Below are 17,599 nucleotides of genomic sequence, written 5' to 3'. Positions count from 1 at the left end.
AACAACACTCACTAAATTTCTACAGATGTACCGAAGACTACAGACAATGGCTTAACATTTATTTGCTGTCTCCTTGATAAAAGTAGTTCTGTGAAAAGAGATAGGGCTCTCGTACTAGCATGTCCCCAAACCCTGTGGCGGGGCAGGGGGAAGGTGGAGCCATGATAATGTTTGCATTTATTTAAACATTTACAGTATAACCTGTCTTTATGTCAGGAGAACCTGAAGTTAATGGTAGCAAATCTACAAACAATAACAACTATGGACAATATAAAATATCTGCAAAATAAAAACTTAAAATTTACAGGAGAAAATTTGAAAAAGTAGTAAGCAATGACAATTAATTTAGGCCAAAAGCTTCCTTTAAAAGCCACACTTTATTACCAGAAGACCATTTGGGGACCCAGTACCAAACCAATATTTTAAAAGGGTTCCAGGGGGTATCTGGGAAATTACAAGCGAGTAAGGGTTTATCCAGGATGTGGGTGGCGCTGTGGGTAAAACCTCAGCGCCTAGGACTTGCCGATCACATGGTCGGCGGTTCGAATCCCGCGGCGGGGTGCGCTCCCGTTGTTCGGTCCCAGCGCCTGCCAACCTAGCAGTTCGAAAGCACCCCCGGGTGCAAGTAGATAAATAGGGACCGCTTACCAGCGGGAAGGTAAACGGCGTTCCGTGTGCTGCTCTGGCTCACCAGATGCAGCTTGTCACGCTGGCCACGTGACCTGGAAGTGTCTGCGGACAGCGCTGGCTCCCAGCCTGTAGAGTGAGATGAGCGCACAACCCTAGAGTCTGGCAAGACTGACCCGTATGGGCAGGGGTACCTTTACCTTTACCTTTAAGGGTTTATCCACACTTCCTCCTGTCCCACTGCTTTTGCCCAGGAGAAAACTGCTCTTTAGCATTCAATCGCAGCAAACAGCAATTTGGGTTTTCCTTGGATTGCCATTGGTTACGATCTATCACTAAAGCAAAGGATTTGCCTTGGGAAAGAGCAGGGCAAGGGGGAAACTGCTCAGACCTGTGTTTTCTAGCCATGGCATCAGCAGAAGTATGGGCGAGCCCTTAGTGTAACTGTCCTGATCCCCTGGCCTACCTGACAGTGTGCCAAGATGAAGTTCCAAGTCGTGACAGTAACATACATGTATGTTCCAGCGGAAATAATAGAACTGTAGAGTTGGAAGGAACCACAATGGTGGGAAACATTATTAAAGATAATAATATTAAGCATATAGAAGAACAAGTCTTGCTGAAGAAGAATCACCATGACTTCTGCAAAGGTATGTTTGACCTAAATAATCTTTCAGAGTCCTTTGAAAGTGCTGGCATTTGGATAGGGGTGATCTGGTAGACATTGTGCAGCTGGGCATTCATAAATATTTTGATGAAGTTCATCACCCAAGACATGTGGGTGAACTTACCAGTCTTGCTTGATTACGGTATTTGGAAGCCTCTTTTCCTGCAAACACTCCTGCATGGTTAATCTTGAAGGATCATGTCTTTGGCACCCGTTTGTGGATTAATGGCATTAGGGTCTTCAGCTAGGGAGACATGGCATAATGTTTCAGCAATGACACTCTGACTCATGTGCTCATGCTCTGTTAACTCTGTGGGATAATCCACGGCTCGTCCACACTTCTGCTCATCCCGTGCCAAGAAATCACATGACCAAGAGGTCTTCCCCTTGCCTGCACCTTTCCCAGGGAAAACCTGCTATTTAGTGCTAAATCAGTGCATACATGGATCTGGGGGAAACCCAAACTGTCGTTCACTCCAATTGAGCACTAAACAGCGGTTTTCCTTGAGGGAAGGCAACGGGACAAGCGGAAGTGTGGATGAGCCCCCAGATTTGAAAATAGAGAGTAGGGAAGATTTGAATAATAGAGAACAGAGATATTGACATGGCAACAGACCACCATCAAAGATACAAGCCCTTTTGTTGACTCTGAATGGGTGATGCCAAAGGGTGCCCTCCCTTTGGAGTTGTTAACTTCAATTCTGTTTGCAAGGGCAACATCCCCTTTTTTAAAAAAATCCTCATATTGTTAGTAATGTTTTGCTGTATGGGGTTGAGATGGGGGTTGCCTGACTATAGCTAGGATTCAGTGTAGCCTTTTAAGTGACCTGTTTATTTTATTTGTCACCTAATTAAATATTCTCTCGATGACATACACAGTAAAATAGCAAGAATTAAAACAAACCTAACAACAAAACTATCCCTGTTTAATCATATGAAGCAGCTTCTGCTTATCGGAGAACAGCTGCCCCAGATTGCAGGAGCTCATGTAGTTGTTTCTCATCAATCCACCCACTGATGGAAGAAAGAAATCTTTGTGACCATATACAGTATATGCTCGGGGTCAGGTAACTGCACTTTATGAAGGTCTGAAAAATCTTGAGAACTGGCGATAGTACCTAGAATCTTGTGGATTTCCCACTAATACAGTTTTCTTTTTTAAAAAAATGGTTGGCTAGTGCCACCACTAAAATGTGCTTCATAAATGCTATCTGCTGCTTACTTCTGAAGACAGGGTGGCTTATTTGGTTTCAGGGCTATTTTATAGCCCACCTTGCTGTAGCAGTGACATACATGAACATAGGTATACCTCTATTATATTGTCCAATATTCACATAAGACAAAACATTTCTGGACATAAACAAGAATTGTGAAATAATCTGGCAGTAGAACAGAATTTTTTAAAGACTGTAAATAATCAAAATTGCTGCAATAAAGATATTTTAAACTATTCTTTTATTGAACATTGTTGTAGACCTCTCCTGAGAGTTTTTACATTTAGCTGCGGCAATAGAGAAACGATCCTAAAGACTCTGGGATTTCTACCATCCAACAGATGCGTGAAAATCCATTGAACAAGAATTCAAAACAGATAACTGAGAATTGTTGTTAAAAAATAGATGTAACATTTGCATCCATAGAATGGAACAGTAAGAAATTGGAGTTATTAAATCAGACACCCATATCACATAAGCAAAACGGCAGATCACAGTTAATTTTAAAATATCCTTCCAGTACTTTGTGTGCAGCTGACTAATGGCCATAAAGGATTGTCTGTCTGCTACACCCTGAACTGTACGTGGAAAGGTGGGGCATAAATATTTCAAATAAATACACATGTTAAATCAACCAAATACACTTTCTTTGTTACAGAATTTAAGTCATGCAACAGAATATGTTGCAAACCATTGCCAGGTCTTATTTTCACTTAGCTTATAAGTGGAAAGCACGAAGCCCATCTGTAAGCCTTTAAGTTGCCAATCATATTAAACTGGAATAGTTGTGATCAGATGCTGAAGAGGGCTTCTACCTAATATTGACCCTGTGAATGGAGATGTATGGATTTAGCCAGGGCTAGTGGGAGAAACAAGGTATAGATCTTTTGCCATGTGACCTGGAGTGACTTATGCCGCAAAACCTGTGCATTCAGTTAATGACAAAAGCATATCATCTTAAAAAATGTTCATGGTACAAAAACAGAAAGCATCACCCAGGAAAGAATGCAGAATGAATACACGCAAAAAGAAAGAAAGACCCTGACCCAACCCTCCCCCCCCCCAAAATGGTTGTTGTCAACAGTGCATCTAAATAAGAGGTTCCTGGCCAATAATGCTTTCTCTGTGACTAATAAAGCAGGATTTGAAAATGTCATAATGTGGATCTATCAACCTCTCACACTAGGCGAAAGAAGCTGATGTCAAGCCGAGGCACTCAACAAAAGATCAATTAAGACTATCAATAAATTAAGCTGTTTCGGAGTGTCCATTATGGCAGCTTGAGTAGGCTTTCACCTGTTTCCCCCTGAAGCAACCATTGTATTCAGATTTTTATTTTTAAGGAAACGTCAGCCCTCTAGGAAATCTTACTTTCCCCTGTCATTTTCTTGGAATATTTGCAGGTGATCATAGGTGAAGCCAGTGTTTAGCACTGAATATATCTCAGCCAAAAGAAATAAGGATTCCTTCACTAGGAACAGAACCCTGAAGAATGTTCATGTATATGAAGAGTTTCAGAATTATATAAAGTTTCAAAGGAACATATAGGCAACCAGCAGCCCATAGGCCTTCCCTACTTCAGCCACTGATTGGGAGTCAAGGGAAAATATTGCTTCCATGTTGCTAAGGCTGCATCAAGATTGTGAGATGGAGGTTAGAGCCTCCACTCCCAACACAGGCTTGCGATGGTCCAGGGTCCCTCACCAAGGGCCTGTCCTCAGGTGGTTGCTAAAAAGCAGCTCCTCAGCTGCTACACTGTCCTAACTTCCCCATGTGGCATCTGTTGCGTGTCGAGGTCCCCAGGGCCACCCCAATAACTCACACATCACACAGAATTTTTGTTTAAGATTTTTGGCATAATTTTGGCCTCAACCTTATTAAAATAAAAATTTGTGAGTGCTTGCTTAGGCATTGGTTGCAACTATCTGCCCCCACCATGGGGGACAGACTGACATTCCGCACGATGCGAAAGTCAGAAAAGGGGAATACACTTGGGGGTAGCGTCAGAGCAGGGAACCTGCCCTCAGCCCTCCCCAAATGCAACCAGGAGCTCATTGCTATGGCCCGAGCCCCCTTGACAGAGTGGACAAGCAATAGTTACCCCCTGATTCCTTTAACGGAATCCCTTGCAGCAGCAGCATTAGAGGGGCAGGCACAGCCAATCCATGCCCCTCAACCAACCAAACCATAAACCAATGCCTAACAGCAAACCTTACAAGTTGTGACGATTTGCTATGCAGTAGGCAAAAACCAAATGGCCCCAGCCAATCAGCCAGATGGACAAAATTCCTACCGGGCCCTTGCCCCATGTGGCATCTGCTGCCATTATAGGAGGGTTCTCCCAAGTCCCTTTACACCAGGGGTTCTCTTTTTTCTCTGGACCACACTTTCAGAATAAAAATTTGCTCATGCCACACCAATTTTTTTATTGATAAGAAATGCATTGGAAAACAAAAAGAAACAGCTCCTAGCAGTGTTTGATTTACAACATAGAACACAACTACTTTATAGCATGATCATGGGGCATCCAGAAAGTAAAAAACAATGCAGCTACTTAAGAACACGAACCATTCCCAAAATGTGATTATAAACGAGCCTCTTATATATGCACCTTAAGCATGCCTACTAACTAAACGAGAGGTGTGAGCTTGCAGTATCACTTGCTCTCATTTTGAAATCCATATTCTGCAAATAAAAAAAATTATTTTGATACTATACTATACCGTACTACACTGAAATGTTCTATTTCTTTGATTGTTCTTGAGTCTTTCCATCACACTTTCCACCCTGTCCTGCCACAACCTTTGAGAACCACTGCTTAAACCATAGATGACATGTTTTACTTTAGAATCCACCTGGACAAAATACAGATAATGAAAAAATATTAGCAGTGAACACAACCAGAAGAAGCCAACATTAAATACAGCATTCTTATAGTGGCCCAACAGTTATTTGACATGCATTCATATCTCTTCCAGCTTCACCAACTTTCCCCTAACTCATGCTAGCCCTTGTATCACTTTCTAAGTGCCACTCCCTTCATGAAGATGGATAAGAGGCACTTAAGAGATTGTCTCTTCAGGTCCGATGCAGAAAGGGGTTTAATCACGATTGCCTCTACCAAAAGTTCACCATGGTTCCCACTTATCAAAACAGAGCACATCCGAGCTAGTTATCTGACAAAGCTCCCACTTGCAGTACTAAGAACCGGCTGGGTGAGGACTGCAGGGCCTGCTCCCTTCCAGGGCCTTTTCCAACTGGCCCAGGGGGCGTGGCCCAGGCCCTTTTTGGAACAAACTTTTTGGGAAGGGTGGGAAGTGTTCTGCCATTGCTTCCCTGTTCCAGGTGGTTAATGTGCTTTAAAATGTCCTCAAGCAGTCGGTGGCAATTTAAATTTTTATTTCTTTTTTTCCTTTTTTCCTTTGTTGGGGGTGGGTGGGATGGATATTTGGTTGGGGATTAATTTTAGTATAATTGTTCTGTTCTTTTTTGTTGTTGTTTTATTGGTTCTGTATAGTTTGCGTTTTGTTTTTAAGGGGCGGGATCAGGGCTGCCTGGGAGTGGGGCCCCAGCCAACACGATGGCTGGGGCAAGTTCCACAGGGGGGGAAGCACTGGGACATCCGATCTCGGTGATCATGGGCAGGAGGCGGAGTTACGCTAAGACCAGACCATGTCATTACCGAGGAGGCAGGTTTAGTCGTTGTTTGAAGACTATCCCTGCCTCCGGGTCTGGCCTTGACCGGATGGATACTGGAATCAACAGGGGAAACCTACATGACCTGAAGGTGTTGCTGTGTAATGCCAGGTCAATGATGAATAAAACCACTGCCATCCACGACCTGATTGTGGATGGAGGATTTGACCTGGCATGTGTGACAGAGACCTGGTTGGAGGAAGCAGATGGGCCTGTCCTTGCCGCTGCTTGCCCACCAGGTTTCTCTTACGCACAGCAACCCAGGTCATGTGGGCGGGGAGGGGGGGTTGCAGTGATTTTTAGGAAGTCACTAGCTTGCACCAGGCGTCCTACTGGGAAGATCCAGTTTTCTGAGTGCATGTTCTGGAAGTTGGGCAATAGGGGCAGTACAGGATTCCTTTTGGTGTACCGACCTCCCCGCTGCACCAAGGATTCCCTGTCTGAGCTGCTTCAGGTCATGGCGGATTTTCTCCTGGAGACACCTAGTTTGGTTGTCCTAGGGGATTTTAACATCCATGCCGACACGACCTTACAAGGGGCCGCTCGGGACTTTGTGGAAAGCATGGCCTCCATGGGGCTGTCCCTGAATAAGTTTGGCCCAACTCATAGTCATGGACATGCCTTAGACCTGGTGTTCACCTCTAGTGACGTGGGTGATCTGACACTAAGTAAAAGTGAAACAAAAGAAGTGCCATGGTCACATCACTTCCTGGTGCAACTGGACTTCTCCGTGACCCTTCCCCTCTGCAGGGAGGTGGGACCAATTCGGATGGTCCGCCCCCGCCACTTAATGGATCCAAATGGTTTCCAGAGAGTGGTAGGGGATGCTTTATCCCATGTTGATGGCCTTTCAGCTGATTCCCTGGTGGCCCGCTGGAATGCGGAGTTAACCAGGGCTATCGACTGTCTGGCTCCGAAGCGTCCTCTCCAATTGCATGGAGCCCGGACAGCCCCGTGGTTTTCTTCGGAGCTGAGGGCGATGAAACAATCGCTGAGACGGCTAGAGCGTCGGTGGCAAAAAACTCACTCCGAATCTGACCGGACACAGGTTAGAGCTCAACTTCGAGCCTACCAAGTGGCGATAGCGACGGCGAAGAAGACTTTCTTCACCGCCTCTATTGCATCTGCAGAAAATAGTAGCAGGAGACTCTTTCAGGTGGTTCGCAATTTAACGGAACCACCTTTACCACCAGGGCCTTGTAAAGACCCCAAGATCTCCTGCAACGATTTTGCAAAGTTTTTTGCAGATAAAATCACTCATATTCGGAAGGAGCTAGACACCACCGTGGGAGCAGGGCTGGGGCGGGAGAGTGCTAGAGCTCTGTCTGGTCAAGTTGCATGGAATCAATTTCAATCCGTTACCCCCGAGGATGTGGACAGGCTGCTTGGACGCGTGAAACCAACCACCTGTCTCCTTGATCCTTGCCCATCCTGGCTAATAAAAGCAAGCCGGGAAGGGCTGGGCGATGGGCTCTGCGGGGTGGTGAATGCTTCCCTCTGTGAGGGAACATTCCCAGATCCGCTGAAAGAGGCGGTCATTAAACCGCTTCTTAAAAAACCATATTTAGACCCGGCCAGTATGGCCAACTATCGCCCAGTCTCAAATCTTCCATTCTTGGGCAAGGTGATTGAGCGCGTGGTTGCTGAACAACTCCAGGCACGCCTGGAGGATGCGGACCATTTGGATCCCTTCCAATCAGGATTCAGGCCTCATCATGGGACTGAAACTGCCTTGGTTGCGCTGGTTGATGATCTCCGGCGAGCTAGGGACAAAGGTGAGAGTTGTTTCCTAGTTCTGCTGGATCTCTCAGCGGCCTTTGATACAATCGACCATAACATCCTTCTGGACCGTCTAGAGGGGCTGGGAGCTGGGGGCACTGTTATGCAGTGGTTTCGCTCCTTCCTCCTGGGCCGTGTTCAGAAAGTGGTGGTGGGGGATGAGTGTTCAGACCCCTGGGCCCTCACTTGTGGGGTGCCACAGGGTTCCGTCCTCTCCCCCATGCTTTTTAACATCTATATGAAGCCACTGGGAGAGATCATCAGGGGGTTTGGACTGGGTGTCCATCAATATGCAGATGATACCCAGCTCTACCTCTCTTTCAAATCAGAACCAGTGAAGGTGGTGAAGGTCCTGTGTGAGTGCCTGGAGGTAGTTGGAGGATGGATGGCGGCTAATGGATTGAGGTTGAATCCTGACAAGACAGAAGTACTGTTTTTGGGGGACGGGGGGCGGGCTGGTGTGGAGGACTCCCTGGTCCTGAATAGGATAACTGTGCCCCTGAAGGACCAGATGCGCAGCCTGGGAGTCATTTTGGACTCACAGCTGTCCATGGAGGTGCAGGTCAATTCTGTGTCCAGGGCAGCTGTCTACCAACTCCACCTGGTACGCAGGCTGAGACCCTACCTGCCCGCGGACTGTCTCGCCAGAGTAGTGCATGCTCTGGTTATCTCCCGCTTGGACTACTGCAATGCGCTCTACGTGGGGCTACCTTTGAAGGTGACTTGGAAACTACAATTAATCCAGAATGCGGCAGCTAGACTGGTGACTGGGAGCGGCCGCCGAGACCACATAACACCGGTCTTGAAAGACCTACATTGGCTCCCAGTACGTTTCCGAGCACAATTCAAAGTGCTGGTGTTGACCTTTAAAGCCCTAAACGGCCTCGGCCCAGTATACCTGAAGGAGCGTCTCCACCCCCATCGTTCTGCCCGGATGCTGAGGTCCAGCGCCGAGGGCCTTCTGGCGGTTCCCTCATTGCGAGAAGCAAAGCTACAGGGAACCAGGCAGAGGGCCTTCTCGGTAGTGGCGCCCGCCCTGTGGAACGCCCTCCCATCAGATGTCAAAGCGATAAATAACTACCTGACATTCAGAAGACATCTTAAGGCAGCCCTGTTCAGGGAAGTTTTTAATCTGTGATATTTTAGTGTATTTTTGGTTTCTATGGAAGCCGCCCAGAGTGGCTGGGGAAACCCAGCCAGATGGGCGGGGTACAAATAATAAATTATTATTATTATTATTATTTCACAGAATTACGATTCCAATTGATGCCCTTGGCGGTGGTGGATGGTCGGTACAGCAAAGTACAGTACAAGGAAAGATTTTGTCTGTGTGGGCAACCTTGCATAGAGGATCTGTACCACTATTGATTGCAATGCCCGCTATATATAGAACCAAGAGACCGATTTATAAAACCCCTGCTCATGAATGGGACACACTTGAACAGGGCAGAAAGGGTGAAATGGCTGCTGAGTGATACTGATGACTTCGTAACTTATAAAGTAGCACTATATGCATTGGCAACTAAGAAGATCAGGAGAAAAGAACTAGATAAAATAGCGGTCAATTGCAAAGGTGATTCGGACATTTAAGCTGGCACATTCTATCTGAGAACCTCCTGCTATTTTATTGTATCCAACGAAAAATTTCTAGGAGACGTGACTGTGGCTTATTGTATTTGCAGTGCCTGATGTTTTTATGGTTATTGTGGTTTTTCTTTTTGTTTCCTTTGTGAATGATGCCATGGCCTTTGGCTAGTGCAGTAAAGTTGATGATGATGATGATGAAGAAGTGCCACTCCTGATAGAGCATCACCCTGCACACTATTTCATGACATTGGTTTGGCCTAACAAATGCACCACCCTAGAATGGACGTTGGATTTTTTCCAATGGGGCAACATGACTATTTGGAGAATGTTTCTTCTTTGTTGATGCTTTCAGTACTCATCTCCAAACACTGACCTGCATCAAAATTCCTTGCAAGGTTGTACACAGAACAAGGATCATATACCCATCGCAGTCTGATGGAGTGATTGCACCTCCCAGAGGGAAAAGGGTTGTAGGGGGAACCGATACCACTTACCCCTTCAGTCTTGACCTAATTCATTGTGCATGAATACTGGGGAAAGGCCAAAAATACTGTAAATAAACATGTTCAAAATATAGTATAGTGTAGTGTAGTGTAGTATATTATTATTATTATTATTATTATTATTACTACTACTACTACAGTATTGAAATTTATATAATGCCCTTCATCCAAGGTCACAAAGAGTCGGACACGACTAAACCACTAAACAACAAACAATGAAATACACATTTACCATGGATGTCCGTTGGATTTGTTTCTGAGTAGGCATGTATAGGTTTGCAGTGTTAATTGTTCAAATGCTGCCTAAATTTGCTGTTTTTGGTGGCTTTATGGTAACCGTATCTTAATTTTTATTTTTATGTTTGAAACTGCATGGAGAATTTCATTGTTGAAGTTCTAGTATATAAATATCTTTAACTTTAAATATCTTTAACAAATAAGCACAATATAACACAAAATGCAAAGCAAGAATTTTTTTGAAATGCTTTGAAATTTGGTTGGATCTCAGAAAGATACTTCCTGACTCTACATTTTGGAATACATTAAAAAGTTGCCTTATTTCTATTATTTATAACAACGGATTAGTAAATTGGTGAGAAATACACATGCACCTAAGAGGGGGGAAATGGCATGTTATTAAATTACTCCTCAGCACAACTAAACCTTCCAGCCCCCAATTCCATGGAAACCAACTAGTTTTCCAAGTAATCGATTTTTAAAGTGCTGTTAATATTGGATGCAACATGATTACCAAAGTTACAAGAACATGTTGGCAGTTGTTTCTCAAAAGCTGCTCTCTATCTCAGAGGCAGCATATGCACTGTGCAAAGCAGCAGCTGCCATGGCAAGAAAAGCTTTTAATTGAATACTTGAGGAAAGAGACACGTGGAACCTGTGTAACTTGATGTCAGATAAGTTATTGTTCCCCGTGGCACGCTGCATTCCCTGCTTCCCTTGTAAAGGGTGGAAAAAGCCACCTCTGGCAGGCCTTCTGTAAATGTCGTAGTATTAGGGCGAAGGAATGCCTAAGTGTTCAATATTTGTGGAGAATATGTGGTTCTGAAACCGCTCTCTTGAGCTCTCCCTCAAGTTTCTTACTCAAGCTGTGTACACATTACCAGCTTAAAATGCAGCTAAATCGGTCTTTTTTCTCTGTTCAGATAGAAGCCGGCTTAAGGAAAGAAGCATCAAAACACAGTAGAAACTACAGTTACACACAATCAAATCTGTAACTGTTTCCAAGCCTTGTTGTTGTTGTTGTTGTTTAGTTGTTTAGTGGTGTCTGACCCTTCGTGACCCCATGGACCAGAGCACGCCAGGCCCTCCTGTCTTCCACTGCCTCCCGCAGCTTGGTCAAACTCATGTTCGTAGCTTCGAGAACACTGTCCAACCATCTTGTCCTCTGTCGTCCCCTTCTCCTTGTGTCCTCCATCTTTCCCAACATCATGGTCTTTTCCAGGGAGTCCTCTCTTCTCATGAGGGGGCCAAAGTCTTGGAGCCTCAGCTTCAGGATCTGTCCTTCCAGTGAGCACTCAGGGCTGATTCCTTCAGAATGGAGAGGTTTGATCTTCTTGCAGTCCATGGGACTCTCAAGAGTCTCCTCCAGCACCAGAATTCAAAAGGCATAATTCAATTAAGGCAGGTAAACTAGTTAAAGCTTGTGTCACCCAGATTGTTACATTATGGAGCAAAGGGCTGGGTGTGAATCACTGAGGCAGCTTAACATACTAATTATACTCAACTCTAAGATTCTGGTCAAGTGGGTGGCTTGGGCTTCTGGAAAGGGACCATCGTTTGATATATGTTGTTCCCTGTGCCCTTTTCCTACTGCAGACACAAAAATGGTCTTCAGGACTTCAGGCTACAGCAACTTTAAAAGAGCAGATTTTTTCCTGAGCAATTATAAAACCAGAATCATGGGATTTACAACAGGAAAATATCACAGACCTGAAGGCATCAGGTCCCGCAGCACTAAAGCAGATATGTGGATTTCCCCTGGATTTTATGGTTAGCAAAGCAGAGAATTAGAGGTCTCTTTCCATTGATTTTATAGTCAGTTTTTGTTGTCTTGCTCCTTGAGGAGATCAATGTTAAAGATGACTGTGGTGATTCCCCAAGGATCACATTATCTACTCTGTTGGCTGTTGGCTTCAGAAATGCTGCAGATTCAAATTTATATGAAATCTATTGTTTAGTCAAGTGTGTATTTCTAGAGTGATTTATTTTAATATTGCCATCTTAGTACTTTTCAAAATACACTGTCTTAAGCCATGTTTAAGGACAGATTTAATTTGGGGCAGGCATCATGGGTTAGTTAAATAAAATAAAAGTGCAATATTGAATTGCTTACGTATTTGCCACTATATTTTGGCAAATACTCAAAAATTCCTTTCCAAGCAGATAGTGAAGGATCACAATCAATAGTCCTACAATAGATATGGTAAATCTGTTGAAACGCAAAGACGCCGTGACATACTTAGGGTGGGGAAACATATATTAATTTCTTAAAATATTTATATGCTGCAAGAAAGACTAAACGAAATAAAAGCACCTGACCTTGACACACACTGCACAGAGGTGCAAAATGAGCAACCGAGAACATGCAGTATTATTTACTAAAATGATTTATCTTCCATTTGGAGTTGGCTTTCAAGAAAGCATGCAAGAAGCCAAGCTCAGGGAAGCGGGCCGTGTTGCAGCCTCTTCTTGATTGCTAGTGATGGTGTTGCAATACCAGCAAAACTCACGGAAGGGCTGGGGAGCAGATTAATAATGGTACAGTGGTACCTTGGTTTAAGAACAGCCCTGTTTATGAATGATTCGGTTTACGAACTCCTCAAAACCAGAAGCAGTGTCCGGTTTGCGAACTTTACCTCAGTCTAAGAACGGAATCCAAATGGTCGAAGGGCACCAGTGGTGGGAGGCCTCATTAGGGAAAGCCGCCTCCGTTTAAGAACGGCTTTGGTTTAAGAACGGACTTCTGGAATGGATTAAGTTCGTAAACTGAGGTACCACTGTACTGCACATTGTAATCTAATTGTAATCTACTTGCTGCAGTAGTATTTAAGCAGAGCTTAGGGCCCTCGTATTTACGGGATCGCCTCTCCTGGTCTGCCCTGCAGAGGACCTTAAGGTCCATGAATAACCATAGTTTAGAGGTCTCGGGCCCTAAGGAAGTCAGACTATCCTCCACCACGGCCAGGGCCTTCTCAGTGATGGCTCCGACCTGGTGGAATGCTCTGACCCATGAGACCAGGGCCCTGCAGGATTTAACCTCCTTCCATCAGGCCTGTAAGACAGAGCTATTCTGCCTGGCCTTTAATTTGAATTCAGCCTGATCTTTTATTTCCCTTCTCTTCCTTCCCTCTCCCCTTTTATGAAGATCACCCGCTCTGAGACGCCACAGCTAATTCTCCCCTGGCCCAAGTAGGACCAATTCAGCCAGCTAGCCCTGGGGATTATCTAATTGATTTTTTTTTTTATTGTTATTCATGTTTTTATACCGTATTTTATGCTGCTTTTATAATTAAGTGTTTTAAAGTGTTTTAAATTTGTTGTTAGCTGCCCTGAGCCCGGTTTTTAAACCGGGAAGGGCGGAACATAAATAAAAAATATTATTTATTATTAACTTCTTATTCTACTACCAAAAAAGCTAGAAGAAGTGGTGGCAGTGGTGTCTTCCGGCTCACATGAGCTTTCACCTCGTCTCCTCTCTCGTGTGATGGTGGGCCCCCCCCACCTGCTCCCTTCCACCACAGCAAAGCAAGGAGAAGTGGCTGTGGCTTCTGGGTTCCATTGAGCTCTTGCAGGGTCAAAGTCAAGAGGACAGAAACAGATCCACTAACTATTAGGCCAAAGAGAAGAAGTCTACCAGCACACATTTTCCTTCTGTGACAATGGCATTGCTCCTTAGAGTCAGGAATGCATCCTCCTCTTGCAGCTGAGAGTTGAACTCTCCATGTGCAACTCAGGACTTGTGCCTCTTTAGTGTACAGGAATTAGAATGATCTGATACTGTATCCAGTCCTGCACAAAAGCCATCCTGTTACTTAATTTTTAGAAATCAAGTTGAGGGAATAAATATATAGAATAGAATAGAATCATAGAATCATAGAATCATAGAGTTGGAATAGACCACGAGGGCCATCGAGTCCAACCCCCTGCCAAGCAGGAAACACCATCAGAGCACTCCTGACATATGGTTGTCAAGCCTCTGCTTAAAGACCTCCAAAGAAGGAGACTCCACCACACTCCTTGGCAGCAAATTCCACTGTCAAACAGCTCTTACTGTCAGGAAGTTCTTCCTAATGTTTAGGTGGAATCTTCTTTCTTGTAGTTTGGATCCATTGCTCCGTGTCCGCTTCTCTGGAGCAGCAGAAAACAACCTTTCTCCCTCCTCTATGTGACATCCTTTTATATATTTGAACATGGTCATCATATCACCCCTTAACCTCCTCTTCTCCAGGCTAAACATGCCCAGCTCCCTTAGCCGTTCCTCATAAGGCATCGTTTCCAGGCCTTTGACCATTTTGGTTGCCCTCCTCTGGACACGTTCCAGTTTGTCAGTGTCCTTCAAATATGAACACATTGTTTTAAATGTTTTAGTCATCATTCTAATTTTTTTTAAAAAAACATAACCCAACTCTCTCCAGCTTGTGGAAAAAATGGAAGGAAACATCACACACCCCCTGCAAATTCTCCACCCCCACATCTCTATCAATGCTCTATAAACGGATTCCCATTTAGGCTCCACTGCACTGAGCAATTAAGGATTGGGAATATAATTTTCAGAGGGGTCTCGTTTGACACCACACAGTACTTTTACTCTGAGAGCAAGGTTTTGTTTTCTTCCTTTTAATTAAAATAACATATAGAAGGTCCAACTTTATTCCTCTGGAGTTTTGTCAAATGCTCTAGAGACCGCATCTGCCACCACAAAGTCTCTGCCAGGTTTCTTCAATTTAATTTCCAAATTGTACAGTTGCAACGAAAGACATAATCTGTGTGTGTTTGCCGGCTTGCCAGCCAGCCAAGTGCTGCTCTGCTTTTCTTTCCAAAGGCTTTTTCTGAATATTGCTGGATTCCTTTGCATGAAATGTTTACATCGTCAGACTAGGACAAAGGATGGGAACACATCGCCATTTACTCTGGCTTCAGGGCTCCCCGGCTGCTGGTTGGAAGCCATGTACAGGCAACCCATATCTAGCCTGCGATTTCTTTAGAAATACGGTGGGTTTTGATGTGTTTCTCCTGAAACCAGCTTCCACGGAAAAGGAAAGCTTAAGCCACATTCACTCTGCAGTTAAGGTGAGGTGTGGACACTGGAGACAATCTCTTGCACATGCGCAGTTGGCAGCTTAATGAATAGGAATCAGGGAGGGAAACCAAGCAAGGAATGGGCACTGAGTGGTGACATCCCCACCATCTCTCTGGTGGACAGCAACGTGCAAATTCAACGTGCAAATTCAAACAGCAGTAGGAAATTACCACACGTTTTAAGCCTCTAATGTGTACATAGTCAAGAGTCCACTTCAGTTTCAGAAAATTAGGGACTTTATAAAATCAGAGACAATGTGATGCTTATGTCTATAAGAAATAAACAAGCCACCCATGTCCATTATCTCAATTTATCTCAATTACAAAGCAGTGAGCTGGGGGGACCAAGGTATATCACACCAGAGAAACCTGCAATGCAAGTACAGTGGTACCTCGGGTTAACTACTTAATTCGTTCTGTAGGTCCTTTCTTAACCTGAAACTGTTCTTAACCTGAAGCACCACTTTAGCTAATGGGGGCTCCCACTGCCGCCACGTCACCGGAGCACAATTTCTGTTCTCATCCTGAAGCAAAGTTCTTAACCCGAGGTACTATTTCTGGGTTAGTGGAGTCTGTAACCTGAAGCGTATGTAACCCGAGGTACCACTGTAATAAAAAGAAACTAGACAGTTCAAGCAAGCAATTTATTCATCCATTTTTGGTTTGTTTTTTGGTCACGCTATTGGGTGGTTGGTTTTTTTTTTGTTTTTTTTTTGAGATTCTGGGGGTTCCAGAGGCTTGCCTACTTCAGTAACAATGGAGGGGCTCACAGCATGGGCACCCAAAGTAGATGTTTCAAGGAGACTGAAGCCTGGGCAAGCACCTGGAACCCCTGGGATCCCAAACCACACAGAGATTGGGGTGGCATGTAACCAAACAATGTTCACACCACAAACATAGGTAAAAATGTGCCTAAAATGAATATGGTGAAAATAACATATAAAATGCACCATGTTAAGGGAAATTGCCAAAACCGCATACAAGAATGTATTTGTCAGAATGAATTCGCACTGAAATGTTGAATGAATTTCATGAGGTTTTATTTTAAATATCTGTTACTGCAAATGGCTGCAGAAATGTGGATAGCTGCATTGAATATTGGAAAAATGAGAAACAGAGAGAAACAAGACTGATAGATCCTTCTACGGAATACAACCCCATCCAGAACCAACCACCTTCCACCTTGCTGACTCAGCGCCTTAGAGCAGATACCATCATTGTCTTTTCAACATTCTGCTTCAATTTATTAGCCCATCCAGCCCATCACTGCTTCTGAGTACCTGTCTTGCACTTCAGCATCTTTTCTGATTTTGGAGTGAACAGAGGCATAGAACTGGGGGTCATCCACATATTGGTGATGCTTAATCACAAAACTCCTGGTGGCAGCTCCCAAAGCTTCCCGATAAATGTTAAATAGCATGGATGGAACCTTCCAGAACACCACAGGACAACTTACATGGTGCTGAATAGGGGCCCACCATAACGACTTTTGGAGATAGGACCAGAACCACTGAAGTAAAGTGCCCCAACCCCCACCTCCCTGAACATCTCCAGAAGTATGCCATGATCAGTGGTAGTGAAGTATTGTGGTCAACAGTAATCACTTCCTAGACCCACCCAGTTTCTCCCCTTTGGCTAGCTCTAAGAAGCCAAGGTGGGCAAGAGTTAAAAGCAGCGTGGTCAGCTTCTCCAAACAGTTTGTCCACATCTTCAGGCCACAATAGTCCAAACCAATCCAGAACAGATGGGACAAATGGTGCCATGTTAGAGAAGCTATGCTCTGATGGGTGCCTTCCCAGTCTTCTGAGATTCTGGTCTGAGGTTCTGCCAGATTAATTGTCAACTCCACTTCTCCACTAGATGAGATCCCAGACTGATTTACACTTTAAGATGGCAGGGACATTTGCCACATTTCCCGCAGTGTTCCCTGCAGGGAACGTGTGTGAAAGGGGAAAGCATGTTTCTGCAAGGAGACACAGGGCATCTCATACTTTACACGTTCCTGCAGGGAACCCTTGTGTAAATACTATAAACACTGCTATAAAGTGTGAATTGGTGGACAATCAATAGCTTTTCCAGATTGGAAACTTGGATCCTTTTATCTGACAGAGGAGGGCAATTTATCACCCCAACGAATTATGACACAGAGTACTGAACATATGAAGGGGACATACTGAGGGAGACCATTGATCCATCTAGCTCAGCATTGT

The sequence above is a fragment of the Podarcis filfolensis genome (assembly GCF_964270895.1).
Source record: "Podarcis filfolensis genome assembly, chromosome: 13".
In the NCBI taxonomy this organism is placed as follows: Eukaryota; Metazoa; Chordata; class Lepidosauria; order Squamata; family Lacertidae; genus Podarcis; species Podarcis filfolensis.
The sequence above is the reverse complement of the archived record's forward strand: the minus strand, read 5'-3'. Positions refer to the sequence as shown.